Here is a 20,390-nt window from a genome sequence, read left to right as displayed (position 1 = left end):
TTTTACTTGATTTCTGTCACAATTACAGTGTATCTCGTTCAGAATACCAGCATTTCAGGCATCTGGACAGACTTTCCCCGATTGCCATTGTTATGTAATCTGTGATTTGCTTTCCAGGCTCATAGTGCCTTTTTGTGATTTGGGGCTTACTTTACACTTATTTCTTTAAGAGTTATGCTTGACAGAAAGTAAAAGTAAAAATAGACTGTTGTGTGAATGCGTATGTATACTTTATTATACACATTTTATTGCATTGTTATTGGGCATTTCACTTACAGGAAACTTTGCTGATTCTGTAAACTTTGTGTTGGATTTATAAATTGCTGGAGGTTATTCTGTGCTGTTTGTGTGAGTCATGTCTATCAGCATAGCTTCCCCAGCTATAAGGCTTCTTTCTCAGCTACAGCATGAGTGACTGGGTCTGTATCACTATGTCGAAGACACATTACTTCGAATGTGTCTTCATCGAACCCATAAAAATGAAAACTGAAAACAGAGAAACTACATACCAGCGATTTCTTTCCCTGGGAAAGAAATCTCTTGTCCAAAAAAAAAATATATATATATATATATATATATATATATATATATATATATATATATCACTAACTTGATGGGCTGTGCCCCCACACACCCCTTAAGTAAATATACCAACTCTGAGATCGTACTACAGTTTACAAAATGGCAAACTACTGGAGGCAGGCCACCAATTTCTTTCCCAGGGAAAGAAATCACTCATATGCCCCTTTACTGCTTTCAGTTTTCATTATTTTAAGTTCGGTGAAGACGCATTTGAAATTATGCATCTTCGATCTAATAGGAACCCTGAATGACTACCCTGGCCATGCTCTTCCTTCTCCCAATAAACCTAAAAAGAAAAAGCAGTTAAAACATGAGATGTTATGTAGTCCTATCTCGCCGTAATTCTTGCTGGATGGGTTTGGAGCCCATTCTCTGCTCTGACTCTGCCAATACTAAAACTTTCAAGAGCTTTTACTGGCTCGAGGCTAACCCATATCCCATGGTGCATCATGACAATTTCCCATATCTCGTTTGCCGCAAAAGCTTCGAGGTTGTCTCTTTACTGGCTCATTGGCTAAGTAGAAAATTTTTCGATAATCTTTGATATTTTTGTCTATATTTCTTCACTTATTCTATCTAAATAGTTGTTGCCTATTAACTGTGTGATTGTAGTGAATGCTTGCTCCCCTCTCCCACTTTCTTAAGGATTGTACGTCCCGTTTTAGTTAGAGGGCCTTAATTGTCCGTTTAAATTAGAGGGCCTTTCCTCTCTGAGTGCTAGTCCTTCCTTTAGAAAACAAAAAAACATTTTTTTTCTTCTCTTCATAGTTTACCTTTGCATTGTTATCTTTGCTTTTTACCAGCAATATGTCCAATGACAAAGACAGAGAACATAAAGAACACCGCCCTTCTGGGTTTAAAAAAATGCGACAAGTGTTCTCAGAAAATTTCATTGACTGACAGTCATGCCCAGCTGTGTGTACTGTCTTGGACAGGCTCATTTACAAGAACCTGTACCTTCTGTCATGCCTTCAGTACTAGGGTTCTTAATGAAAGAAAAAGAAACACTGATAGGCAGGGGTCTTATGACTAGCTCCTTCCAGGAACAGCTGGAACTTGGTCAGACAGCTCCTAAAACTCTGAAAAGAAAATCTCCATCGGTTCCACCTTTGAAACCATCAAAGAAGTCTAAAGCGATGGAACAGAGGAGTTCTGGCTCCAATTCTGCTTCTTCTGTCTCGGTGCCGTCTGTTTCTTCGGTACCGAGACAACCTTCTGTATCAAGACACTCACCGGTTTTGGGTCCCATTTCTCCAACCTTGAGATCTCCTATTTTGGAAAGGTGGAGATCTGCTTCTATCCCCACCCGTTCTTCCAAGACACTTTCTGATGAGAATATCGAGCGGGTGGTGAAGAGGGTGCTCTGTGACCTGGCGCTGCTTAAAAAGTTAGCTCTTCCGGACCCAAAAGCTTCGGAGCTGTCCCATCTTCTGGCTACCGCTCTTCCTCCGACTGCTTCACTCTCTTGAGTCGAACACTTTGGGTCCTTCTGTGCTGGATCCTTCAGTTCTGAGAATTCTTCCTGCTTCCTTAGAACTGATAACTCTGTCCTCATAGTCTCAGTCTGGAGCTGAGGGGTCTGGGAGCCGATGCTCTCAGGTCGACTCTGAGAGGGATAGCCACCCTGTTTTTTCTTTGGATCCGACCCTCCCTCTCGGTGCATCAGCTCGACTGAGCTCGGTTCCCATGTGTGCTTCTCAACCTGGCCCTCCTGCTCGGAGCCAACCTTCCATTTCCTCAGAGTGGAGGTCTTCTTCGGAGCGGGGAGATAAGGCTTTCAAAGCAATAGAGAAAGCTTTGTCCAGTGCCAAAGCCCTGCCTTTGAGCCCAATGTCCCTCCAGCAGCCGGTAGCAACCTCTTCTCCCCCCACCTGCCCCTCAGCGTAGGGGAACCAGAGACTCAAGGAGCCCCCATTAGAGGTGTCCCCTCTTCCAAGACCTCCCCAGATTATCCCACTGGAGAGGTCCCCTCGGAAGAGACCTTGTAAGAGGAAGCACATTGACTCACCTGAGTCTGTCACGTCAGACACTGATTTGGGTGAGTCAGAAGGGTCTCCAAAATTCTCCTCTGAGGATGTCTCTTTTGCAGACATTCTTGAAATCCTTAGACAGAGGGGTGATTGGAAGACCTCTAACCCTACTGAGGATGAATCCGTGTATGTTGAGGCGTTTGGTTCCTGACCTTCCACCTCCTGGTTGACACCACCATATGACCAACTTTTAAGGGTCATATCCCAGAATGCTTGGACCTCCCCGGACACAATGGAGCCTGTCCCAAGGAGGCCAAACAAATTTAGTACCGCTCCTGAAGACAAATATTTTCTAAGGGACTTCCTGTGGATGTTATGGTGGTTGCAGTGGCCACAAAAAAGTTGTCAGAGACATCTTCAAATATTCATCCTCCTAATAGAGTCTAGGACGATGGATAGGTATGGAAAGCATACCTTTTCTTCAGCGGCATTTAACTTACGATCGCTGAATTACCTGTCTCATTTTACTAGACTTCTACGGGATCTCCTAAAGGAGTTGGGAGATACCCTTCAGGGTTCAGTAGCTTTGGGATCCATGGACAAGGTATCTGCGCAGCTCTCCACCCTTACATCTATTGCTAAGTCCTCCATGAGGCTGATTTCCTATGCAGCTGACAGAGCGAGCAGGGCAGCCACAGCAGGAACTTCTCTTAGGAGACATTCCTGGATGCTTCTGTGCAACTTTACGGAATCCTTTAAGTCTTCCTTTACCAATGTCCCCTTTGATGGTTCAACTCTTTTTGGACCTCAGGTAAAGGAGACTTTGTCCAGGTGCGAGCAGGAAGGGAAAACCTTATCTGCTGTTGAAGTCACATTTCTCACTTCCTTCTAGACCCTATCCCAAGTGTCACACAGGAGGGAAAATGTGGTTCCGTAAATTCCAAAAAAATTTCCCTCAGGCACACGGTTAACCCTCCCCTAGAGGCAGAGGGGGAGGATATAATGAAAGAAGCCACACTCGCAGCAGAGGGGGTCCACAACATCAGGGAGATAGAGATGCTTTCTCTGATCGTCCCTTCCATCGCCCCTGAGGGGTTGCCCGACTGTCCTTCTCTGGAGGCAATCAGGAGTCGTCTGTCACTGTACCCAAGCACCTGGCTGCAAATTTCCCAAGATTGTTGGGTACAAAATATAATTTCCAGAGGTTACTTTATTCCCTTTGTTTCCAATCCCCTGGTAAATCGGTCTTTACCAGATGTGCCACCCATTCAGTTAGACTGTGCAACATCAGAGGTCATATCGTTGCGTCAAAAAAGAGTCATCAAAGAAGTCCCCACAGAGCAAATAGGATCCGGAACTTACGATTCTTTTTAGTTCCAAAAAAGACTGGGGACCGGAGATCAATTTTAGACCTCAGCAAACTCAAGTCTGTAAAAAAATCGAAGTTCCGTATGATCACTCTGCAGTCAGTTTTTCCCTTTATCGGGAAAGACAGTTGGATGTGCTCCATAGATCTTCAGGACACATACTACCATATCAAAATGGACAGGCTCTCCAGAAGACATCTACGCTTTTGGCTGGGAGCCAGTCATTTTCAATTTCGAACACTGCCCTTTGGCCTCACTACAGCCCCTAGAGTGTTCAAATGCATGGCAGTGGTAATGGCTCACCTGAAACGTCAAGGTTTCTGGGTGTTTCCGTACCTAGACGACTGGCTGCTCACTGCTACCACCAAGCACTAACTAATCCGAACCAGGGACGAGACTCTATCCTTGTGCGCCAGATTAGGGATTACAATAAATCTAAAAAAATCCCCCTTATCTCCATCGCAGTGCATTGTCTTCTTAGGCTCAGACATAGACTCAACCAGCATGACAGCGAAACTGACACCAGAAAGGATAGAATCATTGCACAACCAAGTCAGATTCTTGCTGAAAAAAGACAAAGTACAGGCCAGGATAGTCCGTCAGGTTCTAGGGACTATGGCTTCCACCATTCTCTTAGTTCTCCTAGCCCATCTGCACATGAGAGTACTTCAGTGGCTACTGTTTGCCCAGTGGTCAATGCAGGATCTCCCCTTGTCTCACCAAATGCTCATCATAAACTCCTGCTAGAAGGACTTAACATGGTGGTTACACATGGATCAACTTCATCTAGGTCGTCCACTTGCCCCCAACAACAAAATGCAGTCTTGGCCATGGATGCTTCCCAGATAGGGTGGGGGCATTATCAGGGAATGATGGTCCAAGGTATCTGGCAGGATCACGAGAACCACTTGCACATAAATGTTCTGGAGATGAGTGGTGCTATATGCGTTGCAAGCACTTCACAGTTCTCTTCCCATCGGGACAATTGCAATACAACATGTCTGTAGTGTGGTACATAAACAAGCAAGGGGGAACCAAATCCTACCCACTATGTTGAGAGGCACTAAGAGTATGGAAATGGGCAATGGGCACTCACTGCTTTCTGGTAGCAATGCACATTCCAGGGAAGTCCAGTGTGATAGCAGACAAACTGAGTCGAGCAATTCTGATGCTTCACGAGTGGTCCCTGAATACAGAAGTTTCGGAAGAGATTTTCTGCAAATGGGGCCAGCCTTGCTGCAACCTATTCGCCAGCTACATGAACACCAAATGCAGCAACTGCTTTGCCCTCATTCCCCATCCGGGGATGTTACCCAGGGATGCTTTGGTCCATAATTGGCCTCTGGGACTCCTTTATGCCTTTCCACTCATACCAAAAGTGATTCAGAAAGCAAAACTGTTGGAGTACCCTGATCCTCATTGCTCCTTAATGGCCTCTCCAAGTCTGGTTCCCCTTCCTGTGGCCCTATCTCTTGGAGGAACCATGGATTCTGGAACCGTCTTCAGACCCTCCTGATTCATCAATCAGAACAGTTCCATCCTACCATCCAAACCCTGAAATTGACAGCATGGCTGCTCCAGTTCCAAGAATAGCCAGGTGTAGTTCCCTTTGTCCTACAGTTAAACACATTCTGATTTCTTCACACAAACCTTCCACCAGGAAATTATATTCCAGTAAATGGAAAAGGTTCTCCATTTGGGCAGCTAATCAAGGCATAGATCCCTACTCAGCTCCCATAGAGTCTGTCTTGTCCTTCCTTGCATCTATTTTTCAAGAAGGAGCTGCAGCTGCTACTATTAGAGTTCAGTTGTCTGCCATCTCTATCATTTTAGCTACATGGGAAATCCAGTTATGTCCCACTATTTATACAAAACCTTTTAGAAAGGAGGAGTCCTTCTCAGACCCCCATTCAGGCAACCACCAGATCCCTGGGACTTGAACTCAGTTCTCACCTCTTTGATTTCTCCACCCTTTGAACTGTCTTCTTCATCTGACTTGAAATTGTTTTTGGAGACCTATTCTCGACTTGTCCGCACTGAACACATACCTCATTGTTCCAAAATTCAAAATGCTGGCCCTCCAGCAACTTCTTCCCATGCTGGGCAAGGAGTCTTGGCTGGTGACTCTAGATCTCAAGGAGGCATACCTGCACGTCCCTATACGACTAGATTGCAGAAGACACCTCAGATTTCTTGCAGGATCAGAGCATTATCAATTCTCAGCATTGCCCTTTGGCTTATCTACTGCGCCCAGAGTATTCACGAAATGCCTGGCATCAGTAATTGCTCATTGCAGGCTTCAGGGAATTCAAATTTACCCATACCTGGACGACTGCCTAATACAAGCGGACAACAAGGCAAAATTAACAAAAGATTTGGAAAGTGTCATACAACTGTTGCAAGCCTTGGGATACATAGTCAACATGCAAAAGTCAAAACTAGTACCATCCCAAAGGATAACATTTTTGGGTGCAGAACTGGATACATCAACTCATATGGCTTTTCTCACAGAAGAAAAACAAAAGCAACTACCAGTCTATTTCATGACATTAACAACACAAACTCAGCTTACTGCAAGGAAAGTCCTGCAAGCCCTGGGTTACATGGCATCCTGCATAATATTGATTCTGCATGCCAGGCTGCATATGAGAAAGTTGCAATGGTACCTAAGGAATGTATGGTCTCAACACAAGCACAGTCTAGAAGCCCAAATTCCAATAATTCCATGCCTGAAACAAGAATTCCTGTGGTGGGCTCAGGCCTGTCAGTTGAACAGAGGATTGCCTTTCCACAAACCACATCCAAGCCAGACCATCACCACGGATGTCTCAGACCTAGGCTGGGGGGCACACATAGTGGACAAGTGTATACAAGGCCTATGGACCCAAGACCAGCTGAATCTACACATAAATCTAAAGGAGATGCTGGCAGTGAAACATGCAATCCAGGCATTCAGACCACTCCTTCAACAAGGTCACCTGCTGATAAGGACGGACAATACCACAGTCATGTGGTACATCAGCAAACAGGGAGGTACACACTCATATCCTCTATACCGGATGGCAATGGACCTGTGGAATGTGGCCCTGAATCTCAACATTCAACTACAGGCCAGATTTGTACCAGGAAAAGCAAATTCACTAGCAGACACCTTAAACAGAACTACCACGGATGCTCACGAATGGATGCTGCATCCAGATATCTTCAAAGCCATAACAAAGAAATGGGGACTGCCAGAGATAGACTTGTTCGCCTCCCCACACAACCACCAATTGAAGAAATTCTGCACAGAAGCATACCACCCACTTGCCTGGAGGGTGGACTCCCTTTCCTTCAGCTGGAAAAACCTGACAGCATATGCATTCCCACCTCTTCCTTTGATGTACAAAGTCCTACTGAAGATCAAAGAGGATCAGCCAAGGGTAATCCTGATAGCTCCAGACTGGCCAAGGCAACATTGGTACCCGCTACTGCGAAGCATGTCTCGGATACACGCATGGCCTCTACCTCTATGTCCCTTACTTCTAACACAGAACAACTACAAGATCCTACATCCAAACTTGAAAACACTGCAGCTAGCTGCTTGGAATATTGCATAAAACAAAATAAAACAGACATTATCCTGGAGGCACGCAGACCCTCCACAAGGAAAACTTATTCAGCCAAATGGAAAAGATGCCTCATTTGGAGTGCAGCAAAGGGCGAAAATGTCTCATTGGCAAACATAGCACACATCCTGGAATACTTAGCAGAACTGTTCCACAATGGCCTGTCCTACTCCTCCATTAAGATTCATGCATCAGCAATTTCAGCAGAATACAACATGGATCCTCCTGTCTTCTCTCATCCTCTACTCAGGCAGTTCTTGAGGGGAATCAAGAATGTAAAGCCTCCAAGGAAACCACCTTTACCTACATGGGATCTCAACTTTGTGCTGGAAAAGTTAACACTTCCCCCTTTTATACCAGCAGCAACAGTAGACTTACAGTTCTTATCTTGGAAAACTGCTTTCCTGCTAGCGATCACTTCAGCAAGAAGGGTATCTGAGTTACAGGCATTAATGGCAGTACAGCCCTTCCTTATCTTCCATCAGGATAGGGTGTCTCTGAGAACTAACCTTACTTTTATGCCAAAAGTGGTCTCCAGGGTATCATTGAACCAAGCGATTCATTTACCTACATTCTTCCCCAACCCACAGAACAGGGGGGAAAGACTACTACATACCTTGGATGTGCACAGACAATTACGCTACTATCTGGACAGAACTAAGACCAACAGAAAAACTGACCAGCTTCTGGTAGCATATGCAACAGGAATGCAAGGAAAAGCAATTTCAAAACAGACAATCTCAAAATGGATAGGAAATTGCATTAGATTTTGTTACTCTTTTCATGGAAAGACAACTCCTGAAAATATCAGACCTCACTCCACAAGAGCTACAGCCACCACTACAGCTTTCCTACGAGAAGTGGCTACCAAAGACATTTTAGAAGCTGCTACTTGGAGCTCCGTGCATACATTTGCCAAGCATTATAATCTTCCTTTATACTCCAGATCCCGAGCAGGCTTTGCAACTGCTGTTTTGCAAGGGATCTTGACTACACCATCTTTATCTTACTGCCTCCTCCCCCAGTTTGGCTATGGTATTCTACCCATATGTTAGGACTGCAGATGCATCCTTGAAGGACATAGTACAGTTTTGTACCTACCATAAATGTAGATGTCCGATAGGTATGCATCTGCAGTCAGGATTACCCACCCTCCTTCCCCTCTGTGGTACTCCTAGGGTACTTACCCCTCTTTTAGCTAGCTGGGGGAATTTATTATGGTGTAGTTGTTTGTATATATGTATATATATATATTTTTTGATTCTACTGTTTGGAATTATTTGCATTTATCCAAATTTAGCCTTCCTAGAGGGCACCTGGCATCTGGGGCAAGAAACACTGAGGAAAATGGCGTCGGCTGATGCCTTTATACCCCAGCAGCTATGACGTTGGGTGAAGTGCGACATCAGCCGAGGCCAGACCCAGACTTTGGAATCCGGCCGACCGAAGGGCTGCCTGAGGCAGGACAACCCTTATGTTAGGACTGCAGATGCATACCTATCGGACATCTACATTTATGGTAGGTACAAAACTGTACTTTCTGAGAATTCTTCCTGCTTCCTTAGAACTGATAACTCTATCCTCATCGTCTCAGTCTGGAGCTGAGGGGTCTGGGAGCCGATGCTCTCAGGTCGACTCTGAGAGGGATAGCCACCCTGTTTTTTCTTTGGATCCGACCCTCCCTCTCGGTGCATCGGCTCGACTGAGCTCGGTTCCCATGTGTGCTTCTCAACCTGGCCCTCCTGCTCGGAGCCAACCTTCCATTTCCTCAGAGTGGAGGTCTTCTTCGGACTGGGGAGGTAAGGCTTTCAAAGCAATAGAGAAAGCTTTGTCCAGTGCCAAAGCCCTGCCTTTGAGCCCAATGTCCCTCCAGCAGCCGGTAGCAACCTCTTCTCCCCCCACCTGCCCCTCAGCGTAGGGGAACCAGAGACTCAAGGAGCCCCCATTAGAGGTGTCCCCTCTTCCAAGACCTCCCCAGATTATCCCACTGGAGAGGTCCCCTCGGAAGAGACCTTGTAAGAGGAAGCACATTGACTCACCTGAGTCTGTCACGTCAGACACTGATTTGGGTGAGTCAGAAGGGTCTCCAAAATTCTCCTCTGAGGATGTCTCTTTTGCAGACATCCTTGAAATCCTTAGACAGAGGGGTGATTGGAAGACCTCTAACCCTACTGAGGATGAATCAGTGTATGTTGAGGCGTTTGGTTCCCGACCTTCCACCTCCTGGTTGACACCACCATATGACCAACTTTTAAGGGTCATATCCCAGAAAGCTTGGACCTCCCCAGACACAATGAAGCCTGTCCCAAGGAGGCCAAACAAATTTAGTACTGCTCCGGAAGACAAATATTTTCTAAGGGACTTCCTGTGGATGTTATGGTGGTTGCAGTGGCCACATAAAAGTTGTCAGAGACATCTTCAAATATTCATCCTCCTAATAGAATCTAGGACGATGGATAGGTATGGAAAGCATACCTTTTCGTCAGCAGCATTTAACTTACGATCGCTGAATTACCTGTCTCATTTTACTAGACTTCTACGGGATCTCCTAAAGGAGTTGGGAGATACCCTTCAGGGTTCAGTAGCTTTGGGATCCATGGACAAGGTATCTGCGCAGCTCTCCACCCTTACATCTATCGCTAAGTCCTCCATGAGGCTGATTTCCTATGCAGCTGACAGAGCGAGCAGGGCAGCCACAGCAGGAACTTCTCTTAGGAGACATTCCTGGATGCTTCTGTGCAACTTTACGGAATCCTTTAAGTCTTCCTTTACCAATGTCCCCTTTGATGGTTCAACTCTTTTTGGACCTCAGGTAAAGGAGACTTTGTCCAGGTGCGAGCAGGAAGGGAAAACCTTATCTGCTGTTGAAGTCACATTTCTCACTTCCTTCTAGACCCTATCCCAAGGGTCACACAGGAGGGAAAATGTGGTTCCGTAAATTCCAAAAAAATTTCCCTCAGGCACACGGTCAACCCTCCCCTAGAGGCAGAGGGGGAGGATATAATGGAAGAAGCCACACTCGCAGCAGAGGGGGTCCACAACATCAGGGAGATAGAGATGCTTTCTCTGATCATCCCTTCCATCGCCCCTGAGGGGTTGCCCGACTGTCCTTCTCTGGAGGCAGTCAGGAGTCGTCTGTCATTGTACCCAAGCACCTGGCTACAAATTTCCCAAGATTGTTGGGTACAAAATATAATTTCCAGAGGTTACTTTATTCCCTTTGTTTCCAATCCCCTGGTAAATCAGTCTTTACCAGATGTGCCACCCATTCAGTTAGACTGTGCAACATCAGAGGTCATATCGTTGCGTCAAAAAAGAGTCATCAAAGAAGTCCCCACAGAGCAAATAGGATCCGGAACTTACGATTCTTTTTAGTTCCAAAAAAGATTGGGGACTGGAGATCAATTCTAGACCTCAGCAAACTCAAGTCTGTAAAAAAATCGAAGTTCCGTATGATCACTCTGCAGTCAGTTTTTCCCTTTATCGGGAAAGACAGTTGGATGTGCTCCATAGATCTTCAGGACACATACTACCATATCAAAATGGACAGGCTCTCCAGAAGACATCTACGCTTTTGGCTGGGAGCCAGTCATTTTCAATTTCGAACACTGCCCTTTGGCCTCACTACAGCCCCTAGAGTGTTCAAATGCATGGCAGTGGTAACGGCTCACCTGAAACGTCAAGGTTTCTGGGTGTTTCCGTACCTAGATGACTGGCTGCTCACTGCTACCACCAAGCACCAACTAATCCGAACCAGGGACGAGACTCTATCCTTGTGCGCCAGATTAGGGATTACAATAAATCTAAAAAAATCCCCCTTATCTCCATCGCAGTGCATTGTCTTCTTAGGCTCAGACATAGACTCAACCAACATGACAGCGAAACTGACACCAGAAAGGATAGAATCGTTGCACAACCAAGTCAGATTCTTGCTGAAAAAAGACAAAGTACAGGCCAGGATAGTCCTTCAGGTTCTAGGGACTATGGCTTCCACCATTCTCTTAGTTCTCCTAGCCCATCTGCACATGAGAGTACTTCAGTGGCTACTGTTTGCCCAGTGGTCAATGCAGGATCTCCCCTTGTCTCACCAAATGCTCATCATAAACTCCTGCTAGAAGGACTTAACATGGTGGTTACACATGGATCAACTTCATCTAGGTCGTCCACTTGCCCCCCCCCCCCCAACAACAAAATGCAGTCTTGGCCATGGATGTTTCCCAGATAGGGTGGGGGCATTATCAGGGAATGATGGTCCAAGGTATCTGACAGGATCACGAGAACCACTTGCACATAAATGTTCTGGAGATGAGTGGTGCTATATGCGTTGCAAGCACTTCACAGTTCTCTTCCCATCGGGACAATTGCAATACAACATGTCTGTAGTGTGGTACATAAACAAGCAAGAGGGAACCAAATCCTACCCACTATGTTGAGAGGCACTAAGAGTATGGAAATGGGCAATGGACACTCACTGCTTTCTGGTAGCAATGCACATTCCAGGGAAGTCCAGTGTGATAGCAGACAAACTGAGTCGAGCAATTCTGATGCTTCACGAGTGGTCCCTGAATACAGAAGTTTCAGAAGAGATTTTCTGCAAATGGGGCCAGCCTTGCTGCAACCTATTCGCCACCTACATGAACACCAAATGCAGCAACTGCTTTGCCCTCATTCCCCATCCGGGGATGTTACCCAGGGATGCTTTGGTCCACAATTGGCCTCCGGGACTCCTTTATGCCTTTCCACTCATACCAAAAGTGATTCAGAAAGCAAAACTGTTGGAGTACCCTGATCCTCATTGCTCCTTAATGGCCTCGCCAAGTCTGGTTCCCCTTCCTGTGGCCCTATCTCTTGGAGGAACCATGGATTCTGGAACAGTCTTCAGACCCTCCTGATTCATCAATCAGAACAGTTCCATCCTACCATCCAAACCCTGAAATTGACAGCATGGCTGCTCCAGTTCCAAGAATAGCCAGGTGTAGTTCCCTTTGTCCTACAGTTAAACACATTCTGATTTCTTCACACAAACCTTCCACCAGGAAATTATATTCCAGTAAATGGAAAAGGTTCTCCATTTGGGCAGCTAATCAAGGCATAGATCCCTACTCAGCTCCCATAGTCTGTCTTGTCCTTCCTTGCATCTATTTTTCAAGAAGGAGCTGCAGCTGCTACTGTTAGAGTTCAGTTGTCTGCCATCTCTATCATTTTAGCTACATGGGAAATCCAGTTATGTCCCACTATTTATGCAAAACCTTTTAGAAAGGAGTCCTCCTTCTCAGACCCCCATTCAGGCAACCACCAGATCCCTGGGACTTTAACTTAGTTCTCACCTCTTTGATTTCTCCACCCTTTGAACTGTCTTCTTCATCTGACTTGAAATTGTTGTCTTGGAAGACATTGTTCTTAGTTGCTGTAACATCTGCTAGGAGGGTTTCAGAATTGCAAGCCCTCACCATTCATCCTCCTTATATTGTTTTCCACAAGGATAGAGTCTCCCTCAGAACTAATCCTTCCTTTCTCCCTAAGGTATGTTGAGAACATAATCTAAGTACAACTAGCGAATTACCAGCATTCTTCCTAAATTACAGTAACAAATCAGAATACAGACTACACCAATTAGATGTCCACAGAATTCTCTGATTTTACCTGCACAGGACTAAAGAATTTTGAAAATCGAACCAATTGTTTGTTTCCTTCTCAGACAAAAACAAAGGCTTGCCCATCTCTAAGGTCACTTTGTCTAAATGGCTTTCAGACTGCATCTTATTTGCTTACAAAACAATTACCTGCTAAAGTAAAAGGCCATTCAACCAGAGCAGTATCAACTTCATATGCCTTTAGATCAAAACTCCCAATTGATACCATTTGTGCAGCAGCTACTTGGGCAAGACCTCATACCTTTGTCACTCATTACAAATTGGATTTGGCCTCCCGGGACATGTCTTCCTTTGGGTCCACTGTGCTGAAGAGTCTCTTTGCCTGAGCCAGCTGGTATAAAGGTGCTAGGGACGCTGTCCCATCCAGCAAGAATTACAACGAGATAGGACTATATAACATAAAGAAGTTATGTACTTACCGTAACTTTCCATGTTTGTAGTCCATCCCACCTACATTCTTGCATCCCACCCCCCTTCTCCCTTCCTGTATCCTGGAGGAACTGGTGGACTATCCATTATGCTGTCGGACCTTGTTGTAGTTGTCCGTCCACTTGGCATGGATAATACAAAGTATTCTGTTTGTACGTGCATAGTTATTGATATTTTAGTTACTATTGTGTATGTAGTTACTTTCTTGCAAAGAAGATCTGAGGAATTGCTGTGATGCACCATGGGATAGGGGTTAGCCTCGAGCCAGTAAAAGCTCTCGAGCTTTAGTATCGGCCGAGTCAGAGCAGAGAATCGGCTCCAAACCCATCCAGCAAAAATGTAGGTGAGATGGACTACAAACATGGAACATTATGGTAAGTACATAACTTCTTTTTTTTCCCTTTTGTACAGGCTCCTTTAATGTCTCAGATGAGGTGGTTGATTCTACAGTAGCCACTGCTGATTCCACAGACCATTTACTTGTTTCCTTGAATACCTCTAGTACATTCTTGCCAGCCACTATGGATCAGGGGTCAAGCATGTCCTCTGCAGCTATTCAAGTGTCTATGATAGGCATGGGAGAACCATCTATTTTAATTATGGAAGACACAATTGGAAGGGTCTTCACGAGATGACCAGGGAAAGAGACCTCTGGCTTAGGATATGTTGCCCCTTACCTAGTCTATCTTTAGGGATGTCCATAGGAAAAAGAAACAAAGTTAATCCTTTGAAAAATAAGGAGAAGGTTTTAGTTTGTAAGATGTCATCATGGTTTTACCTCAGCGAGGAGTTCATTGCAGTCAAGTCATTCATGGGTGCCAATTTCTCCTTCAAATTATCATGCCCCTACTTCTACAGAAGATAATGCTTTTTCTTATTGATTCTGATGTTGACAGAGGCAGGGTTATACCACCTGAGGTGTTCTGTAACCCAGGGTTATGATTTTTGTGATAATGAGCCTGACAATGTACAAACTTGAGGCTTTCTGTCTTGCCAAGACCATTTCTGGACTGCATTTTCTTAGGAACAGGTAGATGTTCCACTTCTACCTGAACTGGGTAGATGCTTTGATTTACTGGAGCAAGAAGTACCTAATACTGCATCCATTCCTCCCATTTTACCAGCACTGGAAGGTGCTTTTAAAACTTATATTGATCCTGACTCCCTGTCATCTGTTTCAAAGAAGGTAGACAAACTGTATAGAGATTCTCTATCTAATAAATGTCTCTGACTGCAACCATGAGAAGTTACCTGAGCAAACTGTTTTGTAGAGTTCAAATCAGCAACCTTCTTTTCAATAGTGAGTATTTTTACTGCACAGCAGATTTGACAGATCCTTTTCACTGAACCATGGTTCCAATAATCACGTTTGTAACTGCCAGATTCCCTAAATTGTCAGTAGTGAACCCCCTACCCACAACCTAATCTAATAACTCCCTAACCTCACATTGTCCATTCATACAGGACAGAGAAATCCCTATCAGTCTTGTGTTCCCCAAAGGGAGTTGGATGGTATTGCGCAGGCTAGCTTGTTGGTCTTGGGGAGCCAGTATACCTCTCTCAGTGGCAGATTATCCATTCCTAAAATTGCTGCTTCTCAAGGGGAAACGTGTTGCTGCACATGATGCAAATGTACAATGGCAGCATGAGCTCTGCTGGCTCAGAACTATAGGAAGTGAACATCTAGTGCTTCTGCAAGACTCCACCCTTGTGGTGAGCCAGAGCTGCCTCTCACCCCCCCATCCCACCCCCAGAATGAGCAAACCAGCAATGACCATTCACCCATCTCCCTGCCCAGCCAGCTCCTGCAGGCACCCAAGTCACTGATCAAACATGGGCCACCTGCAGCATAGTCAGGGCTTTATCTGTCTCGGTCAGGGAGCTGGCAGGGATCATCAACTTTGCAAACCAAGCCTGTGGTTGCACATCTCTAAATCTTATTCAGAATAGTTTATTCACAGGTGAAGTACATGACTTCTGTTGTGACTTTCTGTGGCAGTAGCTAAATAGATATTCTTTGTTATAGAGTTAGGGATTTATGACGTGCATCTGCATAAATTTAGTGCTAAAAATTGCATTGTAAATGTAAAAATTGCATTGTAAATGTGGTAGTTGTGAAGGTGAAACTAATGATATGAAAACAGGAAATGGGTTCTTGATTCTTGATTGTCTCTGAAAAAACTGCTGTCTACTTGTACATAGTTATTGTATGGATTGGTACAGCCTAAGTATGTTGTGAAGGTGAAACTAATGATATGAAAACAGGAAATGGGTTCTTGATTCTTGATTGTCACTGAAAAAACTGCTGTCTACTTGTACATAGTTATTGTATGGATTGGTACAGCCTAAGATTAGAAACATTAAGATCTAAAACAAAAAATGCTGTTTGATAATCTCCGTATTTGTGAATCCTTCAATTTCTTTTTTTTTCTATCAAAATGAGAGCATGCTAATGTGGAAAAAAAGTGATATGAGGCAGAAATCTTTTTGTGGAATTAGATTGCAGTGAACATCTAAAGACGTTTATAAGAGTGAATTCTGTGTTGTTTTTCTTAAGTAGTACAAGAAGAGAAAGTCCTGTCTCTGTCCTTTCAGCAGCTGTGGATACAGATAGTGAGGTGAATGGTAGAAGAGTTGGGTGGGGGAGGAGAAGGAGGCAGTATTGGTGTTATGTGGGTATTACACCCTAAGTATGTTTCCATTTTACTTTTTTGCAGAATATATGCTGTTGTGATGGAAACAATGCTTATTAATCACATGCAATGAAGCTGCCAAATGTAAAATAAAGATGTTTTTTTTTTCCATTCCTGCTTTTGAATGGAAAAAATGCAGTCAAATGGTTATTCACTGACTGCACAAATGAAGCTACCCAATAGTTCTACCACTTCATTTTTTATTTTAGTAGTGGAGGCAGTATTTCTGACTCAGGTGTAATAACTTTACACATTGCTAACTCATCAGTAATGCTAGATGTCTTGCAAGTCAACAATAATAAAAAAGTATAGCTAATATTGGATATCTATTCTCAATAGAGCACTTCACCACACCTAGTCTTAATGAAAACAGAAGAGCTAAGTAATCATGTAAAACCCTTAAAAGAACACAGCATCAGATGTAAATTAACTAGAACAAAGTAGTCAGAAACTGCTGGATTGCATTGCTGAGCTATCTTAGGGAAGAAAAAAGTAAAAGGAGAAAAAACTTTGGAATTCCAACCAAGTGAGCAAAAAAAGCATACTGCAATGCAAGTACTTCAGAGGAAAAAAAACACTAACAAGAAAAGTGCACAGATGAAAGACCTGTATAAATTATCATTTGTATAGGGGTACCCAAAGTCTGAGGAATATGTGGGCTCAGTAGCCAAAACTGTGCATAAACTGTTTTTTGTCTATTTAATGAATAACACCAAGACAGCTACAACACATTATTAATATAGATGTGGTTCATAGACTGGGAAGAGTCAGCAGGGAAACTAACTAGTCATCAGAAACTAAAACTGTAAAATTTACAAACATGAAACAACACAGTAAGATCTGAGCAACTTGTGTGACAATGCAGACATTGTGATAAGGAGAATTGAATCTGCCTGCCTCATTATTTGCCACTGAGGTGACAGCCTAGGAAACGATTTGTGGAGATATGTAAACATTTGTGACTTTAAAAGCAATGTACATTTTCAAGCAAAATTTACAGTAGGCAAACAGTTAGTGCTTTTGTGGAAAGTGAGAGGAAGCCAGAAAACCCAGAGCAAACATTTAGATCTGGGGAGAAAATGTATAATCAAGCCAGACATTTGGTTTAGATCAGAACTGATCCCCTGACATGGATCTGTGAAACAGAGATCTTAACCACAAAGGCACCATATTGCCCATAATTTTGTTGATAACTAGAGAAGTATAAATACTGCTACAGTGGAATATAGTCGCTTTGATTTGAATAAAAAAGTACCCATATTGACCATGACAACTTCAAATCTAATTGATAAAATTGTTTCAGCATAGCTCCACTCAGTTGTCTAACAAAAGCTTTATTGACTAAAAATGAAAGCATTAGTAAACATTTTCAGAAATTTATAATAAAAATAATGTTATGACATGTCCTTTATAGATTTTTAAAAAAGTACTGTAATTTATTGTTAAAATAACTCAATTTCTCTTTAGAATACATAGTTTGTTTAAAGATGTTTCATTGTCTCAAAATATGAATACATTTTGGTATATGTCGTAAGACTAAAAGAAAAATGAGATATCAGACATCTTAAGAAATAAACTTTCAGAATTGCTATAGCAGATGGAAAGAAATTAAAAAAAAATCTGTTCAAATAATGCACCCAGTGTGCAACCGTTAATTCAGATTAATCTGTCTGTACCTTCTACTTTTTACAGTGCAGACACTAGTTTGGAGTTCCTTTTATAAAGCAAATAAAACATGTATAAGTCCTGTAATTGACTGCCATGTTGTACAGCTTCTGGTTCAGTATTTAAGGTTCATCAGGAATTGTCAATTTTTAACTAAAACTATTATGGTAGTAATTACATTTAGCAAATTTTAGAAGTAGCCGTAATAAATCCAACAGCAGTTTTGTTTTCTGATTTTACAAATTCAGGACTTATTAAATGCTTTATGAGATAAGTTAGTGAGGGAAGCCCCAGGTTTTTTTTAGGATTCCTTCTGAGTTCTGTAAAGCCTTAAAAACTTGTGCGCCCATTACCTCTGTGAAGCCAGGAGTAACGCCACGCTAAAGGAAACTATTATTTTAATGCCAGACTGAGTGCAACAATGTATCTCTTCCTTTTCCTTGTTTTTCAATTCCTCTTTATTTGCAGTGTGGTTGCTCATGACAGGAATGAGACACCTTTCTTAACAAGGTGTGAAAATTATCTGCAGTGTGTTCTCATAACAAAAAGGAATTCTTTGTTTGATGAGATGTCATAGTGCAGGGAAATGTAATGAGTCTGTAGAAATGATGACACCATAACAACCAAGGGTGAAATAGTAAATGTATTGGCTATAAGAATTTCAAGACAAGTGGGAGTCAGGAACTGAGGAAAAGAGATGCGTTTTGACAAAACTTGGTACTAGTTACTCTGAGTAAAATAACTGGTTTACGACATGTTTCCTTAATATGATGCCATGGGCACTACGAATGAGGAAGGGAAATGCTGTATAACTGTGTGGTGTAGCAGGCGAAAAAGATGAGGCTTGTCTTGAATTGTGTGGAACTAGGTAGTTTAGGGACGATGTTCATCGTGTTACACTGCTGTAGTCATTACACTTGGGTTATCCTGCCATCAGGCAGTTCCCCAGTCAGCCTGAGTTCCAAAGTCTTGGTCCGGTGTCGATTGCTGTCACCTCCTCCCTGACGTCAGTGCGACAGGGGTATATAAGATGCAGCCGATGCCATTTTCTTCAGTCTTTCTTGCTGCGCGGTGCCAGAAGCAAATGCAGTTCGCAAGTGCCAGTCGGCTGTCTCCTGAGATTTTCATTCCGAATCCAGAACCGAAGTCTTCTACAAAGCTAAGTACCCCGTTGGGGAAACTTTTTCTTGCCTCAGACCGATGTCAGTAAAAGTTAATAACTGTATTTCTTGTGGGAAGCAAATACCTCATAAGGATTTCCATTCCTATTGTATCCCATGCCTAGGCCCTGACCACGACGTGACTGGTTGTCGGTTTTGTGCTAGGTTTAACAAGCGCACTATTAAACGTCGGTTTGATTTTGCCCAACATTATTTTGGTAGAAAATTCAATTATACCATGCCATCGGAACTTCCGATGACCGGAATACACAAAAAGCGCAAAGACAAGGATAGGCATCCGAGGCCCAAAACTGACGAAGCCTCTTCTAGGCCAGTCGCCGATTCTCCGGTTTTCAGCGAGGCGCCTTCGCAGCCCCTGACGACCGCTTCTGTAGAACCACAAGCCACCTCTGACTCCCACGTGGAGATGGCTGGGCCTTCGGACTCAAGTTTTTCAGCCTACCGAGACTAACCTTTCAGAGGGATCCGGAGTAGCTGAGCAACCCACAGCTACAGAGGGTGTCTTCAGACCTACTCAGTTAAGCATTAAACCCTCAGCTAAGTCTAAGCCTCCTTTAAAGTCAAAGAAACAAATACAGCATTCTCCAGGACAGGCCTCTATGCCTAAGAAACAAATGCTCAAAATGGCCGAAGACCGAATCACTCTGATCAAGGGGTCCCATCTCCCTCCTGATAAAAGACTTAGACGGGATGCAGACTTCGACTAATCTGACCAGGTGTCCATCTCTTCTGATTCATCCTCAGACCTAGGATACTCTTTACCCCCTTATGAGGATTCTGATGCTGAGGAATCAATTCCATCAGCCTCACCGCCTGAGGACTACTCCTTTGGGGAAACCCTACATACCATGATGGAGCATTTCCACTGGGAAGGCAAGGATTACTCAGAATCCAAGAAAAGGCTCAGATACTTCCTTTTATTACCTCAACACAGACTCCTTGCTATTCCACCAGTGTTAGATATTGTGGATGATGTGTATACTGAATCCAGCTTAAATCCTGATACCTTACCTCCAGCCCCTGTTAAACCTGACAGATACTACAGAGTCCCTGACTCACATACATTTCTGTATAAAAGCCCTGTAGCTGACCCTGCAACTATTTCTCAGGGACCCAAAGGAGTTAAGGCCTCATCAGCCAAGAATCTAGTTCCCTCTGACAGAGATTCCAGAGCATTAGACAGATGGGGAAAGAAAGTATATACGTCTGCAACTTTAGCAATGAGAGCCTTGAATTGCCAG

General features: G+C 43.6%; 1 protein-coding gene across 1 annotated transcript in view; it reads left to right on the top strand.

Annotated features, from left to right (window-relative positions):
* Positions 1–20,390, top strand: part of LOC122810712 (syntaxin-binding protein 2-like) — a 1,751,886-nt gene that overhangs the window by 1,510,040 nt on the left and 221,456 nt on the right. The window lies entirely within an intron of this gene.

Source organism: Protopterus annectens, chromosome 9.part0, assembly GCF_019279795.1.
Source record: "Protopterus annectens isolate FY-2018-M chromosome 9.part0, PAN1.0, whole genome shotgun sequence".
In the NCBI taxonomy this organism is placed as follows: domain Eukaryota; kingdom Metazoa; phylum Chordata; order Ceratodontiformes; family Protopteridae; genus Protopterus; species Protopterus annectens.
This window is presented reverse-complemented; position numbering and strand designations above follow the sequence as displayed.